Source organism: Talpa occidentalis, unplaced genomic scaffold, assembly GCF_014898055.3.
Source record: "Talpa occidentalis isolate TD23 unplaced genomic scaffold, MPIMG_talOcc4v2.1 talOcc4.11, whole genome shotgun sequence".
Taxonomy (NCBI): Eukaryota; Metazoa; Chordata; class Mammalia; order Eulipotyphla; family Talpidae; genus Talpa; species Talpa occidentalis.
In genome coordinates this window covers 20,890,066-20,908,695 of record NW_023601104.1, presented here as the reverse complement: position 1 = coordinate 20,908,695, position 18,630 = coordinate 20,890,066, and the positions used below count along the sequence as shown (strand labels likewise).

General features: G+C 36.9%; 1 protein-coding gene across 2 annotated transcripts in view; it reads left to right on the top strand.

The window, feature by feature from the left end:
- WDR72 (WD repeat domain 72) overlaps positions 1-18,630 on the top strand; it is a 198,956-nt gene that overhangs the window by 93,980 nt on the left and 86,346 nt on the right. The gene's annotated exons all lie outside the window — the stretch shown is intronic.

The following is an 18,630-nucleotide window of genomic DNA, read 5'->3' as shown; positions in this document are numbered from 1 at the left end:
GCCCTGCTGATACCCGGGACTCGTGGTGGCTCCGTGATTGCCAGTACCATTAGCTTGGTAATGTTGTCTCTATTGTAAACTCTGCTCCCCATGTTCTTCCTGTGCATCAGCTGCAGATTGAAGGCTTTCTCCTTTGTCTTCTGTTTGTGCTGCCAATCAAACTGCTCTACACCATCCCTTTGGAGGGAGACAGTTTTTACAACAACTATCAGCTATCTCCAGCAACCTAGGGCTCAGTGGATCTAAAAATGAATGGTTGGCACTTTCATTTACACCTTGTTGTTTGATTTATGCCCTGTTGGGATATTTGTTCATTCCTATTGTTCCACCAATGGCTTTTCATATCTTTGTGAGATACATGCTTTTTGTAACAGGTACATTCTTACCTGCTTATGGTTTTCTATGAAATTAAGTCATTTGTTATAAATGTTGCAATGTACTTGGTGCAATATAAGCAAAGCCCTTGTAGATCTTTTTCATTTAGTCAATCAATAAAAAAAATCCTTTTAAAAATAGTTACTGGTTTCTGTCAATGAGGATAAAATTCCCATGGAGAAATATAAATGAGCTCCTTTGAACATCTAGATTTTTCTTACACAAAAATAAGATAAACTGTATATCACTGAGAAAAGATGGAAGGAAGGAGCGAATGTCCTAATTGCAAGAACAGACATAGGAAAATAAATCTTATTTCACATTTCCATTTGTATAAGGGAGGTAGTTTGTTTTTGTGCCTGCTTTAAAATAGCCCTCTCTTATAGACTGAGTAAAAATCAGTAAGTATAGGAACATGCTTACCTTCCACAAACACTGGCGTTTACTTCAAAGGTGGCTTCATTTCATGACTTACAGATACTCCATTTCCATCAAATCATAATAGAAATGTATTCCTGAAATAGTTATATAAAAACGGTGTTAACTCAGCATTTACAATAAAACATAACACTTAAATATGATTTTCTTTTTTATAACTGAAGCATGAATAGTATATTAAAAAGGAAGAACTCATTGTAGCCATATGCATTTTAATGAATAAAATAGTTTTTCAAACATAAAGTTTGCATATATACAATTAAAAATTGGTTATTTTAGTTCTTCATGGAAATCTTTTAATTAAAGTTTAAATATTTTAGATCATGAAATTTAGTAAATTTTTGAAAAGTATTATTTTTGTTCTATACAAAAATGCATTTCTGCTTTTAATTTAAGAAAATGTTATCCAGGCTACTTGTGGATTAAAATGAGATATGTGAGCAGTAGAAAAACTACAGGTTCTTCTTCTCTTCACCTCTACTGCCCTTTTATTTTGAGGTGTCATTTGTTAATATCCCTATTTGTATTTTAGAAGTATAGGATCTCCCCACTCTGGTGTTGTCACCACACTGTTCTAAACACCAAGACACCCATAGTCCCTTGTCACCACACTGTTCTAAACACCAAGACACCCATAGTCCCTCACCATAGTGCATGGTGCCCCCTCCCCACCTGGCTTTCACCCCTTTCTCTCCCCCTCTGGTAGCCTTCATTCTATAGTCAGCTTCCTAGGGTTAGTTCTTAGTTTGGCTTTATCTGACCCTAGATTTAGTTTCTCTGTCTTCCACATACAAGTGACACACCATCCATCTGGGATCTTCTGACTCATTTCACTTAGCATAATCCCCCTCCATGTACCTGCCCAAAGGATACAAAACCTCTGATGGGCAGGGGAGCATACATCTACTCCCTGGACATTGCAGTGCTGCCTGTTTTTATTTTTGCCAGGTTCTCTGGCACTGCGGCACTGTATTTGATTATCCCAAAGGCAGTTTGGTGGGAAGCACGTCCCAAGCCAGATCCCAATTATTCTAAAAGTCATAGTTCTAGGATAAAACGGAGCACTATCATCTTTTCAAGGACAGATAAGGGGAAGACATTTCAGAAAAAAGAAAACCCCTAATTACCTGACATGGAGGGATTGTTTGATTTGCTGATAAATGTTTTCTACTCAATGAGAATTGAGTCGTTACTATAATAACTAGTTAATTTGCTAGTGGTATGGAGACTAGCCACTGACTATACCCCATGTCTTAAATACTTACAAACTAAATAATCTTTAAGTTCATATCTGGCCTAGCTGTGAGTTCCTTTTTGTTGTTGCTGTTCAGACCAAATAATTCTAAAGTAAAAACTGTATGAGGCTTTTAGCACTAGAAAATGTTAATTTGTGATTGTATTTATTAGCCATCCTTTCACTTTTCTCTCTAGCTTGTCAAAGGGCAAGGCAGCAGGCAAAGGAAGAGCTCATTTATCAGAAGTGTGTGTCTTGTGAGGAAAATGACTAGTGTCTTAGGAAAGAGTGTAAACCGATGTGGGACTCCATCAGCTAATGGAAATGTGTATTTTAAGGAAGGTAGCAGAGTTCCCAGAATAAGTTGAATCCCAATGGTAAACAGCCTTCAGAGACAAGAAGGTAGGTAGGTAAAATAGCATTTAAGTTGTACTTTCCATGAAATTTTTATGTGATTATGTGTATTAAATCAGTTAAAGTAGATGGCATGTCTTGATGTATTTGAGGGGAGAAATATAAAAGCATTTTCTTTTCCTGGATATCATGTCGGTAATACATACAGTAACTTGACTATTCAGGTATGGTTTGTGTTATAAATTAAGACTTTCCAAAATACAGTGTAGCAGTATTGGGTTTCATATATCACTAATGGATCATGGCTGAATTTTAGGAAATAAGTGCTTGACAGTGCAGGGAGGACCCTGACATGTATGCAGAGTAAAGAAGCCGCTTCATCCTTCCAACCACGGAGCTTTATCAGCTTTTGCTGTTGATGTGGTCCTTTCTGAGGCATAAAATAAAAATATGTGTATAGAGCTCTATATGCTTATGTACAAATTTCTTTTTTCACATAGAATTGAGATCATACTATGAATATTGTTCTACAAGTTGCTTTAAATCAAAATATTTGGTGTATGTCTTTTTAAGATCAACCCTGGCTAGATTTTTATTTTTTTTCCCCAAGTCTACAATAAATTGACTGTAGTTTTCTCTTTTAGAAAAATTTTGATGGGGGATGTTATTTTGAGTATATATATATTTTTTTTGAGTATATATATTTTTTTTAATTTTTACTTATAATATTTTTATAAGGGATCGGGAAAAAAATAATTATAATAAAGTAAAAATCAAAATCAACAGGCAACTATAAACCACAGACATTCTGAGGGGGGGAGGGAGAAGGGAATAGGATCAAAACAAGGGTGGGAAGAGCACAAGGGACCATGGTGATAGTCCACGGGTGAATGGGTGGTGGGAATTCTACGGAGACGATAACCAAGATGAAAGTGCATACATTTACAAAAATGAAAAATGTAAAAATATATAAAATATTTTGTCTATATGTTAATATGCAATCATTATAGCTTATGTTGCTTAAATGAACCCAGTATTCTCTCACTGACTTGATAATACTGCATAAGTCAAGTTTAAATGACAGATTAAAGGGGGGTAGTTACTTACATAAAAGAAACCAGGAAAATCATTCCAACTTACCAATATTAAGAAAATGTATGAATCAAATGATTTTTCATGAAAAAGTAATAATCTTACTGATTTAAATTATAATAACCTACCACTTATACTATTACTTAACCTGTTTTTTGCAAATGTCAAAATGTTAAGAAAAAGGAATAAAAGAATAGGGACAATGAAACAAAGTACCTTCATTCAAATATAATAATAGTGGATATTCTAATATTAAAAATTATGACTAGAGGGCCTCCCTGGTGGCACAGGGGTTAAGACGCAACCTTCGAAACAATCCGCAGTCATTGAAGCACAAGTTTGATTGCCAGTTGGTCAGGGAGAAACCCACATGGCGGCACTCGCCCACTGCTCCCTCAGCAGTGTACTTTGGTCCATCTGCCTGTTCTGTTCCCTGCTCTGTCTCTGGTGAATCCTCTCACCCCCGTATCTCTGGCCTGTACCCCAATTCTTGTATAAAATAAATCTTTAAAAAAATTATGACTAGGGGCCTTCCCAGTGGCGCAGCGGTTGAGCGCTGGGTTGCGAAGCTGCCCGCAGCCCCTGCAGCGCCAGTTCGATCTCCGGCTGCTCCCTGGCACCAGAGGAGGGTCCCACATGGCGTGCAGACCTCTCCTGCCGCCCGCTGCTCCCCTCAGCAGTGTACTTCGGTCCTTCTGCCTGCTCTGCTCCCCGCTCTTGTGAATTCTCTCACACTCCCGCGCTTCTGACTGTACCCCGTGCATGTACAAATAAACAAAACAAACAAATAAACAAATAAATAAAAACATGCCTCTATTAAAAAATAAATTTAAAAAATTTATAAAAAAAATTATGACTAGAACAGAAAACCTAATAAAACAAAAATTAAGTTAGGTAGGGTAAACAAAGTTCATATACTACAAAAAAATACAAGTCACCTATGTTTTCTGAGTGTGTAAATATTTGCATTACCTATTATTGCAAAAAGTTACAAAAGTGAGAAGATGTAGGTAGTTTTAAGCAACAATTTTACCAAATGTATTTCATGGTTGTGGTAGTTTGAGCAGGTCAAATCCTTTTACAGCAAGCTCAGTGGGGGATCCAATATCTTTTAAGAGAGAAGTTTTACCAGAACATGTTTTCATTGCATTTCCACCTTCAAAGGCAGGGGGTAAAACCAGACTTGTTTAATCATTTTGTTTTTCTGAATCAGATAGAAAATTGAAGAGGCACCAGTTCAACATGGTAGAGTGAAGGAAATAGTAATAAAAAGACCATTTTGGATGAAGGTGTTACACTTATAACTTCACACCTATTACACTTTTCCTCCAAAATTTTAAGTCTCTTTATTTTTCCTTTTTATATGTATATCGGGTTGTTGAAAGTTTGAATTTTGTGCTGTCACCTTTAGTCTTACTTTTCATTTGCTATGGGTTCTTGCAGGTAGTAGAGGAATAATTTCTGCCTGCTGGCCCTCTGGGGATTTTGTTTTCAGACTTTCTGACTCAGTCACTATTTCTAACATGTGTGTTCTTCTGACAAAGATCTCTGTGGACCTCTTCCTACTCCCCACCTGCTGTTTGTAGCATTCACATTTAGATATGTCCTACCATTCACTCAGAGCTCAGAGATTGGAGTGCACTATTGTAATGTAGGGCTAAGGTCCTGCCCTCATGGTAAATGCCACCTCCTCCTTTGCCTCTACTTGAAATTTCAGAGAGCAGAACTAAAAGTGATTTGAGGTTGGGGGAAATACCAGCCTGGCCACCTCACTTTGGGGACTTGTTTGTCAGGCAATTGGGGAATATTATAAATAGCACATGAACTAAGAACTTAACTCAGATGGCACAATTTTGCAGTGGTGTAGGTTAAACGAATACTTTTTGTATTTAACTACTCGTTATAGGCTTTTTTATTCTAACTAGATCGATTATGTCTCTAAAGTACTTTTGTTATAATAATGGTTTTGATATACTTTGTCATTCTAAAATAAAATTATATTTATATTTTTGCACATCATTTAGTCATGAATTAGTAGGCTAATTTTGACAGAATTTTTATCTGAGGAATATACTGTATATAGGTAATAATATAAATATGAATATAAGATTAACATTTACTGTGTCCTTTACTAAACAATATTAAATATGGTGTATGTCCAATCCATAATTTGTATAAATGCAGGAATTTCTGTTCATAGACATTTATTGCATTCAATATTAGGCAGGTCCAAAATAATAGTAAATACTATCTTTAACACCCTTTGGTGGCATGACTTAAAAAACATACTCATTATTTCTTAAAATAATTTAAAAATTTCAAGTGATGATGACAGGCTAGAGTTGTACTTACACACTGTGATACATTAAACTGAAGCAATAGTTTATAGTTACAATCTAGTGGATTTGTTTCTAAATGAAAGCCTATTTTTTTGTATGTTGAATATATTTGGAATGACATTTATGATTTGAAAATTATTAATATAAAGTGGCCTGTTGCTTTTAGAGCCTAAGGTTATTATATTTAGAGACAGAATTTAGGATTTGTGATGACAGCAGTGCAAAGGACCTACTGCAGCTGTGTGGAACACAAAATAAGATGAAAACAGAGCAGAAAATATATCATATTGCTAGAAGCATTGCTATGATTTTGATTTGTCCAGTAATTGAGGAGGTCTACACATTGCGGCCAGAGAAGATTATAGCTTTGAGGAAGTAGAAGTGCACAGGAGGGCAGAACCCTGCCTTCGGCCTGCTTGATTAACCTGTAATCCAGAAGTAAATACAGCTACAATTTGTGAATAGATGACTTCTCTGCTAACTACCCTTGAAGGGCATTAACTGCTCTTAAAACGAATTTGAAACATAACAAAGTTTGCAAGACTATAATGTAATCTCTCTCCTGCCCCATTTGACTCATTCTACATCCCATGTTCTACTTTCTGACTCTACTAAAATCTTGAGTGCATGCCCTCTCCAGTCCTTCTTACCCCTCTTCCAGCCATCACCCCACAGGTCTTGGCAGCTCTTTCCTTTACGTGTAACACTCAACTTCCTACTTATCTTTGGTTCATTTCTTCTCAACCTTTCAGACCTCAGTTTTTTGTCACTTCTCTCACATTACTTCTTTTATCCTCAAGGCTGAATATGGGGCCTGCTTTAGAAGTCATCATTTTCTATATTTGCCCTTGCACTGCCTCATGCAAACTATGTGTTTATTATTGGTGTAGAGTGTGAACTGCCTCTTTGCAGATGCTAGGTCTTCTTCTGTGTTGTGTGGACAGCTACTCACCCTGTGTTCTACCCAGAAGGTACTCAGCAAGAGTGTCTTGGATGAAAGCTGAGTGAATACTAGAAATAAACCCAAAGGATGGCATTGAAAATGGTGATCTCCAAGAACATGAAGAAACATCTGGGTTACAGTAGATGATATGGAATATTTTTGAGTCCCCTGATGGATATTTTCACAATGTTTTTGAAAGAGTAATGGGAATATAGATACCGTCAGAGTATCCTGACTGCAACAAGCAGGGGATACTCCATGTTTTGCTTTGAACAACTTTGTAAAAAAATTGACTAATTTAAGGGATCAAAATTAGTCTACTAAATAAAATTTTACACTTGTTTCCTTTATATGGAGACTAATGACTTAAAAGCAGTTTCCCCTTGTGATTTTTTTCTTATTGAATTCACATTAATTTAAAAGATTACATAGGGCCTCCCTGGTGGCGCAAGGGGTTAAGACGAAGCACTATGAAGCTATCTGCAAGCAGTGCAGCATGAGTTTGATCCCCTGCCAGGGTGGTGACCCACATGGCGCAGCAGACCTCTCCTGACTCACCAGCTGCTCCCCTCAGCAGTGTGTTTCAGTCAGTCCGCCTGTTCTGCTCCCCACTCTGTCTCTGGTGAATCTTCTCACCCACCACACCTCTGGCCAGTACCCCAGTTCTTGTACACATAAATAAATAAATCTAAAAAAAAAAAAAAAGATTACATAGCTCTCAGGTACCTATCCTTATAAATCAGCATCTGCATATACTACATTACACACATTATGTTCACCACCAGAATTCTAGTTTCCATCCATGACCATAGAGCTGACCCCTTTTATCCAATTTAACCAAACATTCTTCCTCCTTCCCTTCTAGTAACCACTATTTTATTCTTATAGTCTAAAAATTTGCTTTTGTTCTGTTTTGTTCATTCATTTTGCTTTTATCTACTCATTCACTGAGTGAATTCATATGGTATTTGTCTTTGTTCTTCCAACTTATGTCACAGAAGCATTACCACCTCTACTTTCATCCAAGTTTTTGCAAATTGCAACATTATATATTTTTTAATAACTGAGACGTATTCTATTATGCATACACACATATGTATACATACATATCATATCTTCTTTATCTAATAACGTCTGTGATATTTTTCTTTCTTTTGCTCAGTCTCTAGAGATATAGGTATTTTACTAATTTATATGACTTCTTTAAAAGTTAGTTTAATATCTTGATTATCTTTTTTCTTATGTTTTAAAGTTTGATTTAATTAAAATACTTTGTTTTGGAGGTACATATTGAAAACTATAAATAGCCACATCTATTATTATTTTCTTTGGCAATTTTGATTATTTCTTATAAAGAACTTTTGTAAGGTATGGCAAAATATAGGGTAGAAATTTTAAAAGTTTATGTGATTTTAAAATATTAAGGAAAAGGGCGGAGCAACATGGCGGCGAGGAGACGCTGCGAGTAAGATCTCCCATTAAAAAAAGTGAATAGGGAGGAAAAGCGGCAGGTCCCAGTGAGAACTGGGACACGGAAGATAAACGGGTGACGCCAGCGAACTGCCCGAAGAAGAAAGTGGCCATAAAAGAGGACTAGAAGGGAGGGAAGCGCAGAACCCTGCTCCCCTCCCCCGCCCACAGAGGCGGCACTCTCCGACCGGCAGAGAGGAGGAAACAACAAACTAAAACGACCCACAAGAACAAACGACGCAGCAAGCGGGACTGTGAGCGGAAAGGAACTATTGCAGCCACCACACCCCGTGAACGGGAGCTGAGGCGAACCCTGCAGGATCCGCCGCGGCGGTGAGCGAACGGCTCCGGGCGCCATTAGAGAAGAACAAAGACCCCGGGAGACGGGCACACAGCCCGGGCTGCCAGTAAGCCTGCGCCTGGCGCGCTTGAAAAGCAAGTGCAGACCGGGATCGCAGCTGCCAGGTCCCCGCGCCTGCGACCTAGGCTTGCGGGGAGACGACCTAGGCTTGCGGGGAGACGCACGGAGGTCCTCACTGAGGTGAAGGTCCCTCCCTGAGTAAGCAGGAACCAGGCGCCCAGGCACGGGAGCGGTGCAAAAGGCGCCATTCCCCGCCCACTGAACTGGGCAGCCCGCGTCCTGGACCTGAGGGCTTTGAACTGAGACCCGGGGCACGAAAATTCGGGGCGTGGTTTCTCCACGACGGTGGGGCACAAGGCAGACACAGCACCCCAAAGCTGTTGAGGTGTACCCTACCATTCCCGCTCTGTTCTCTGTCCCACGGGGTGGGGAAGGCGAAAAACAGCCCCCCAAGGACAATAGGAGAGATCTCTGGCGCCACCTAGCGACCAGGAAAAAAAAAAGTCACTAACACCCTATAAAACAGGACATTTCTTAAGTCTGCTTGAAAAGGGCAGAAGGTTTCTGGAGGACCCAGTGGCCAGCCGGGAAGTTATTCACGCCAGGCCCCTTCGACCAGCAGTCTGAGCCCACAGAGGGAGCAGGCACCCACGTCCGGGGCAGACCGGGTGCGCAGAGAGTGTGCTGAAACCGGAGGCGCAGGGACTGCATCCCGCTTCGCCATTTGAGAACAGGGACATTTCTTCAGTAAAAACTGCCTAAAACCAGCAGAAAGCTCCCCCAGAAGACAGAGATGGCTCCTGGAAGAGCCAGAGGGGAGCGGAGAAGTTCACCCAAGATGTCAGTCAGTCCGAGCAACACAGTGTCCCAACGCATACGACAAATTAGAAAACAGACAGTAGGGAGTAGAAGAACCACACGCAACCTAAAAACTCTCAGGAAAGAAGCACACCACAAAAAGAAAACTCCCAGATTGCAACGACAGCAACTTGGAAGAACTTCTGAGCCTTCCAGAAAGAGAATTTAAAATTGCCATGATTAAAAAAGTGATAGATCAGAAGAAGGAAATTGAGTCCCTAAAGAGGGAAGTAAGAGAAATGCAGGAGATCAAAGAATTAATGGAGGAACTAAAGAACTCTGGGAAAGCAATGAAAGCAGAATAGATGAAATGGAAGAACGAATAAGTAATCTTGAAGACACAGAAATAAAAAGAACCAAAACAGAAAAGGAAGAGAAGTACGAAGGAAAAGAATGAAGAAAGACTTCGGGAACTATCTGACTCCATGAGGAAAGGAAATATAAGAGTTATAGGAATTCCAGAAGGAGAGGAGAAGATGTAGGAACAGAGAAAATATTCATGGATATAATTGAAGAGAACTTCCAAATGAGAAGAAGGAGCTGAAATTGATATACAAGAAGCAAGAAGAACACCAAACTTCCACGACGAAAGGAAAAACACAGCAAGACACATAATAGTAAAGCTCCCAAGAATCCAGGACAAGGAAAAATAATGAAGCTACAAGAGGGAAGAAACAGATAACATTCAAAGGAAAACCAATCAGGCTGACATCAGACTTCTCTGAAGAAACACTACGGGCAAGGAGAGAGTGGAGGGACATAGTCAACAGACTCCAAGAAAACAGATGCCAACCAAGAATACTCTATCCCGCAAAGCTCTCTTTCCTCCATGAAGAAAGAATATGGACCTTCCCAGACAAAGAGAAACTCCGGAATTTCATTGCGACTAAACCCCCACTCCAAAAAATACTACAAGGAATCCTAAAGCCAGAACCTCAGAGGGACGAATAACAACGAAAGAAGACCAAAAAAAAAAAAGTTATTAAAAGAATAATAAATAAAATCAAAGGAAGACAAACATAATGGCAAATACAGATGCTAACATATCATATTAACTCTAAATGTAAATGGACTAACTCTTCAATAAAGACACAGAGTTGCAGCCTGGATTAAGAACAAAACCAACCTTTTGCTGTCTCCAGGAAACACATTTAGCTACAAAAGATAAAAATAGGCTCAAAGTCAAAGGATGAAAACAATCCTACAAGCAAATGGGCAAAAAAGAAAGCAGGAACAGCTATACTTATATCAGATAAACAGACTTCAAACTCAAAAAAAAAAAAGAGACCCAATGGTCACTAATTATGATTAAGGGGACAATACTTCAAGAAGAAATAACACTCATTAACATATACTCACCAAACGAAAGAGCACCAAAATATATCAGACAACTGTTGTCCTCTCTGAAAACAGACATCAGAGAAAACACATATGTAGTGGGAGACTTCAACACACTATCAACAATGGATAGATCAACAAGACAAAAATAAGTAAAGAACTAAAGCTCTAAATAAGGACCTAGAGCATTTGGGCTTAACAGACATCTATAGAACACTAAACCCAAAAAACGGAGTACACATTTTTCTCAAGCGCACACGGATCATTCTCCAGGATCGATCACATACTGGGGCACAAGACAAACATCAACAGATACACCAAGATTGAAATCATACCAACCATCTTTTCTGACCACGAAGGCATCAAACTAGAAATAAATCATAAAAAGAAGGCAAGGAACTATCCTACCTCATGGAGATTAAAAGCCACACTACTGGAAGACCACTGGACTAACGAGGAGATCAAAGAAGAAATTAAAAAATTCTTTGAATTGAATGACAAGGAGGACACCAATATCCTAAATGTATGGGATGCAGCAAAAGCAGTAATAAGAGGAAAATATATAGCAATAGAAGCTCACATCAAAAAACAAGAAAGAACTCAAAGAAACAACCTAATCTCGAAGCTCAAAGATCTAGAAAAAGAACAACAAAAAACCCAGAACCAGTAGAAGAAAAGAAATAATAAAACCAAAGCAGAAATAAATGAAATTGAACTAAAAAAACAATCCAAAAGATCAATGAAACCAAGAGCTGGTTCTTTGAAAAAATAAATAAAATAGACAAACCCCTAGCCAGGCTCACAAAGGAAAAAGGGAGAAGCACAAATACACAGAATCATAAATGAAAGAGGAGAAATCACAACGGACACAGCAGAAATCAAAAGAATAATCAGTAACTACTATGAACAGTTATATGGAAACAAGTTCAACAATCTAGAGGAGATGGACAAATTCCTACAACTCTACAATCACCCAAAGCTAGATAAAGAAGAAATAGAACACTAAACAGACCAATTACAAGCAGCGAAATTGAAATGGTAATTAAAAATCCCCAAAACAAAAGCCCAGGACCTGATGGATTTACAATGAATTCTACAAACATTCAGAGACGAATTAGTGCCTATCCTTCACAAACTCTTCCAAAAAATTGAGAAGGAAGGGACAATACCAAACACGTTCTATGAAGCCAATATTACACTAATACCAAAACCGAATAAGGACAACACAAAAAGGAAAACTACAGGCCAATCTCCCTAATGAACACTGATGCAAAAATCCTCAATAAAATTTTAGCTATCAGAATCCAACAATGTATCCATAAGATAATTCACCACGACCAAGTTGGATTCATTCCAGGGGCACAAGGATGGTTTAACATCCGAAAATCATCAACGTTATCCAACACATCAACAAAAAGAAATATAAAAACCATATGATAATATCAATAGATGCTGAGAAAGCTTTCGACAAAGTGCAACACCCATTCATGATAAAAGCCCTTGAAATTCTTGGGATACAAGGAACATACCTCAACATCATAAAGGCCATCTATGACAAGCCAACAGCCAGTATCATTCTCAATGGTGAAAAGCTGAAAGCAATTCCATTAAGATCTGGAACAAGACAAGGATGTCCACTCTCACCACTGCTTTTCAATATAATACTGGAAGTCCTAGCCAGAGCAATAAGACAAGAGAAAGACATCCAAGGAATCAAATAGGAAAAGAAGAAGTCAAACTATCACTATTTGCAGATGATATGATATATACATAGAGAACCCCAAAATCTCCACAGAAAAACTAATTCAACTCATCAATTTCAGTAAAGTGGCAGGATACAAAATCAACACGCAAAAGTCAGTAGCCTTCCTATACACAAACAATAAATCTGAAGAAGAAGAAATCAAAAAAACCACCCTTTTATTATCGAAACAAAAAAAATCAAATATTGGGAATAAATCTAACAAAAGAGGTAAAGGACCTATACAAAGAAAACTATAAAACACTGTTAAAAGAAATAGAAGAAGACACAAAGAAATGGAAAGACATCCCCTGCTCATGGATTGGAAGAATAAACATTATTAAAATGGCCATCCTACCAAAAGCAATATACAGATTCAATGCTATTCCAATCAAAATCTCAATGGCATTCTTCAAAGAAATAGAACAATTATTGATGAAATTCATATGGAATCACCAAAAACCCCGAATAGCCAAAGCTCTACTGAAAAAAAAGAAGGAAATGGAGGCATCACACTCCCAGACTTCAAACTATACTACAAAGCCATAATCATCAAAACTGCATGGTATTGGAACAAGAACAGACATACAGACCAATGGAATCGAATAGAAAATCCAGAAATAAACCCACAGATTTATGGTCAACTAATCTTTGACAAAGGAGCAAAGACTATGCATTGGAGCAAAGAAAGTTTGTTCAATAAATGGTGCTGGGAAAACTGGGTCGCTACATGCAAAAGAATGAAGCTTGACCACTACCTCACACCATACACAAAAATCAACTCAAAATGGATTAAGAACTAGACATAAGACCTGAAACCATAAAATACATAGAAGGAAATATAGGCGAAACACTACGGGATTTGCACATCAAAGACATCTTTACAGACACATCACCCAAAGCAGTGATAGTGAAGAGAAAGATAAACAGCTGGGACTACATCAAATTAAAGAGCTTCTGCACAGCAAAAGAGACAATAAAAAAACAAAGAGAAACCCACCAACTGGGAGAACATTTTTGCACCCAACACTAATGATAAAGGACTGATCACAAAAATCTGCAAAGAGCTGATGAGACTCAGCAACAACAAGAAATAATCCAGTCAAAAATGGGCAGAAGAGCTAAAAAGAAACTTCTCTGAAGAGGAAATGCAAATGGCCAACAGACATATGAAAAAATGTTCAACATCACTTGTAATCAGGGAAATGCAAATCAAAACTACCATGAGATACCATCTCACACCAGTGAGAATGGCACATATTAAAAAAACTAGCAACAACAAATGTTGGCGAGGATGTGGAGAAAAAGGAACTCTTGTGCACTGTTGGTGGGAGTGCAAACTGGTCCAACCACTATGGAGAGCTGTGTGGAGATTTCTGGACCTACTAAACATAAAGCTTCCATATGATCCAGCAATTCCACTCCTAGGTATTTACCCAAAGGACACAGAAACATCAATTCCAAAGAGCACCTGCACTCCTATGTTTATAGCAGCACTGTTTACAATAGCTAAGCTTTGGAAACAACCCAAATGCCCAAAAATAGATGACTGGATCAAGAAGATGTGGTACATATATACCATGGAATATTACTCAGCATTCAAAAAAGATAAACACATGCAATTTGCAGCAACATGGATGGCACTGGAAGGGATCATGCTCAGCGAAATAAGCCAAAAAGAAAAGAAAAATACCGGATGGTCTCACTCATAGCAGGAATCTAGAAAACTTAAATAAGGGACCAGGAAATGAATATAAGAAAGTGAAAATCAAAATCAACAAAAAACTATGAACCAGAGACACTTTTTGGGGGTGGGGGGCGGGAGGGAAGGATTGGGGTCAGAATGGGGCGTTTGCAATTGTATGGGGGAATATAAAATAAAATTTAATATTTAAAAAAAAAATAAAAAAAAAATAAATAAATATTAAGAAAGCTCTGCAATTTATAAAAACTACAATGACTTTTTTAAAATCCAGAGATTTAAATTTAGAAGCAGAAGAATTACATGCCTGGCACTGCATACTTTATAAAGAACTCTTTTTAATACCTGCTTAGTTTATATGTGTGCAGATACCATAATGCATTTAGTCAAATCTATATTAGGACATCTGAGTTATTTTCAATTTATTCATATAGAATTTCCAAAATTAACTTTCTTTTTCCATACAATTTTGTGCATCTGGTAAGATACTCTTACTCTTAGGATAAATTATTTTTAAATCCTCTTCTGGATCAAAGAGTAGTTGATGTCTTAAGTCTATTGAGCCATATTGCTAAATTCTTCCATTAAAAAAGATACTCATTTACACCTATTGTGCAGTGTATGAGAGTGCCTATTTCTCGCCCCATTATAAAAAAAAAAATACTTTCATTTTAATTCTCTTTGTAAATCCAGTTTCCACCTATTTGTGAGCTAATAGCCTAACTTCAGTCCCACCTAATTTTTCAGGGATACTGGATAATTTAAAAATTATTCTTAAACATATTTATATGAATTAAAATGAAATTTAATGAAATTCTTGGGGGTAAAAAACAAAATGAGAGCACAAATATTTAAGTAGGAAGAACTGAAAAGAGCATGTGCTTTACCTGGATACTTATAGCTTTAGGTTTAACCACATCTAAGGTGATTAGCAGGAATGCCCAGGGCCAGCACATTGATGAAAAGGCTTATAGACCACTGTGTAAATCCATAATTCTCTATGACCTATAAATGCAGTGAAAAACTAAGCCAATTTAGGAATATATTTCACAAAAGGAGACAATGAAAATATTTGCCTGTGTGGATGTGAGTCCAAGATGGAACGGGCAAAGTAATTTTGCTTGAGAATTAATAACCAAATTTCCACTACACCCGGGTTAGGGGAAAGAATCCACACCATCTACAAGAAATGAAAAACTGCTAAGCTGGAAATTTTGTCTAAAGAGGGACATGTTGGTAGTACCCCAACAGGGTACCTGACGGTCACAAACCCAAATCCTCTCTTGAAGAATACAGCTTCAACAGATGTCTTGAAGTATTCTCACCAATCCCTCCCTCACCACCCCGCTCATGCAATTACAAAACATACAAGGAAAAAAAGAAAGCATGAGGAGATCAAAATACAGAGTTATCCACAAGATTCTAAAAATTGGAACTATAAATACAGCATACAAAGTAAGTTCATTTAAAAAAATTATGGGGTCTCTCTGGTGGAGAAGGGGTTAAGCACAGCACTATGAAGCAATCCGCAGCCTCTGCAGCACGAGTTCGATCCCCTGCCAGCCAGGGAGCAACCCACATGGTGCAGCAGACCTCTCCTGACTCACCTGCTGCTCCTCTCAGCAGTGTATTTCAGTCAGTCTGCCTGTTCTGTTCCCTGCTCTGTCTCTGGTGAATCCTCTTACCCCCCACAACTCCGACCTGTACTCCAGTTCTTGTATGCATAAATAAATAAATCTTAAAAAAATTAAAAAAATATAGGTCTTAAAATGTAAGAAATAACTGATTATAAAAATGGCCAATTTACTTTTTAAAGGGACCAATTACAGCTTCTAGGAATGGAAAACATAAAAATTAATATTAGACTCTCAATGGGTAAGTTAAGTTTCATGGTAGAGACAGGAGAGAAGAAAACTGGCACACTGAAAATAATCTCTGGAGACTACCCAGCTAGCACTTGTCATAGAGATGAAAAACATGAGACAGGATGCCCTCTGACAATTATCCAGTCTGAGTTCCATAAGTAAATAATATAATGAGTAAGGAAAATATTAGAAGTGTAAGCCTGAAAACGTCACAAAATTAATAAAAGATTGTAATACTCAGACGTACTATAGGAATAGGGAAAACCACTCACAGGAGAATTATAGTGAGCTGCAGAATATCAAAGACAAAAATATCTAAAAAGGAGCAGAGGAAAGACTGATGGAATGACAGAGCACCAGCTGACATCGCAACCTCATAAAAGAAAGTCAGAAGACTCAGAATAATGTCTTCAAAAATGCTGTGAATAGTAGTCAAGCTAAAATTTTAGGCTCAGCAAAACTATCAAGAAAAACATTCTGTTGAGAGGGTCAACAAATTCAAAAGTTGATTCCTTTTTTTTTTTTTGATGAGCATTTTTATTTTATTTCATATATATTTTCACATCATTTTTCATTTTTGCACAAGGTATGCATTTTCATCTTGGTTATAGTCCCCATACAATTTCCATCCCCCTTGTTTTGATCCTACTCCCTCCTCCAGCCCTGTAGCATGTCTCCGGATTATAGTTGGTTATTGATTTTGATTTTCACTTTATTATAATTAAGTCTTTTTCCTGGTCCCTTATTTAGGTTTTTTAAATTCAAAAAAAAAATTAAGTAAAAATCAAAATGAACAAGCAAGTATAAACCAGAGACACGCTACATGGCGGGAGGAGGGAGTAGGATCAAAACAAGGGGGGGTGGGAATTGTATGGGGAGTATAACCAAGATGAAAATGCATACATTGTGCAAAAATGAAAAATGATGTAAAAAATGTATAAAATGAGAAAGAAATAAAAGAAAATGGAAAAAAGTTGATTCTTTGGAAATGACATAAAAGTTGACAAACTTTTACAAAGAAAAAAAACAAGCAACAAAAATAATATCAGAAACGAAAAGAACTCATGACTATAGGTGTTACAGAAACTTAAAAATTGATAAGCTTATAAGCAAATAATATGAACATCCTTGTAGACGATCAAAGAAATTTAGCATGGTCAAATATAATCTGAAACTTGACAAATATTCTCAAATTTATATGCAACTGTCAAAATGAAGAAAAGGGAAGAGAGAGAAAAGGTAGGAGAACCTATTTACCCAGCTCTCAAGTCTTGTTAAAACTATTGTACAATGGAGTATTGTGCATAAATTGATTAATGTCTCAGGTAACAGAAATCAGTGAGACATGGGGAAACTCACAAATGATGCTGCAACTATTGGATATTGAGATAGAACAATATTAAAAATGTAGTTTATTGCCAACCAAACACAAAAAGAAAAACATTGAAGTTTTAAAATGTTGTGCAAAACTTAAAATTTTGGAAAAAATGTAGGCATGCAGGCTTACTAGCTATTGATGCATCCTTAAAGCTTAAAGTCGGCTCACTTTTTTTAAATTAACAGGAAACAAATCATATAGTTATTTCTTTTGTGTCTGGTCAACATTATGTTGGTGAAATTTATACATTTTTTATATATGTTTTTGAATGCTTACAGTTCCTTCATTTTCATTTTTCCATCACATGGATATAACACAATGTTTCTACCTACTCCACTGCTGATGGACATTTAAGTGGTTTTTAATTTGAAGCAATTATGACTAATGACACTATGTGATACTATCCATGTTTCTTGGTATACAACATTGATAATCCTAAAATGATTAAATATATGGTTTCCATATTATTTTGTTTGTAAACATTATATGACAATAATATAAGTGACCTCTTAACTAAGTCAATAGGTAATTAATGGTATTCTCTTAATTTCATTTCTTATTTACTACCAGTATTAAGCATTTTTTCATTTTTTATTTTAAAGTTATGTTTGGTGAATTGTTACGGATGCTATTTGCCCATTTTTCAGTCTGTATAGTACACTTTTTACCAAAAAAATTTAATAATCATATCAACCCTTGTATTATCTTAGGGTGGAAATGAGTTTTTAACAGTTTGTCCCCATTTTATTTGAACTAAATTTTTTATGGTTTGATTTTTAAATTTTCACTTTTCTGATTGTACATAAATATATCATCACTGAAAAAGATTGCAAGGGAATTAAAAGACCCCAAATTATAGACAAGACCATTTTAATTTTAACCCCTCTTCCCAGTTAACAGCTGTTTGCATTTCGCTGCATGCCCTTTATAATCAATCTATACATACATATATAATATATATATAGCATACATATACATTAACATTTAAAAATATCTGTATTTCACACAGATTGTTCTACAAAAGAAAGGATGATTTTTTTTGCCTAAAATAGCCTATTTCTTCTAATAAATGTAGTCTTACACATCATTTAGAAATATTTGAATTGTGTTCCATTGTGTATACATGTGTCATTCATTCAGCA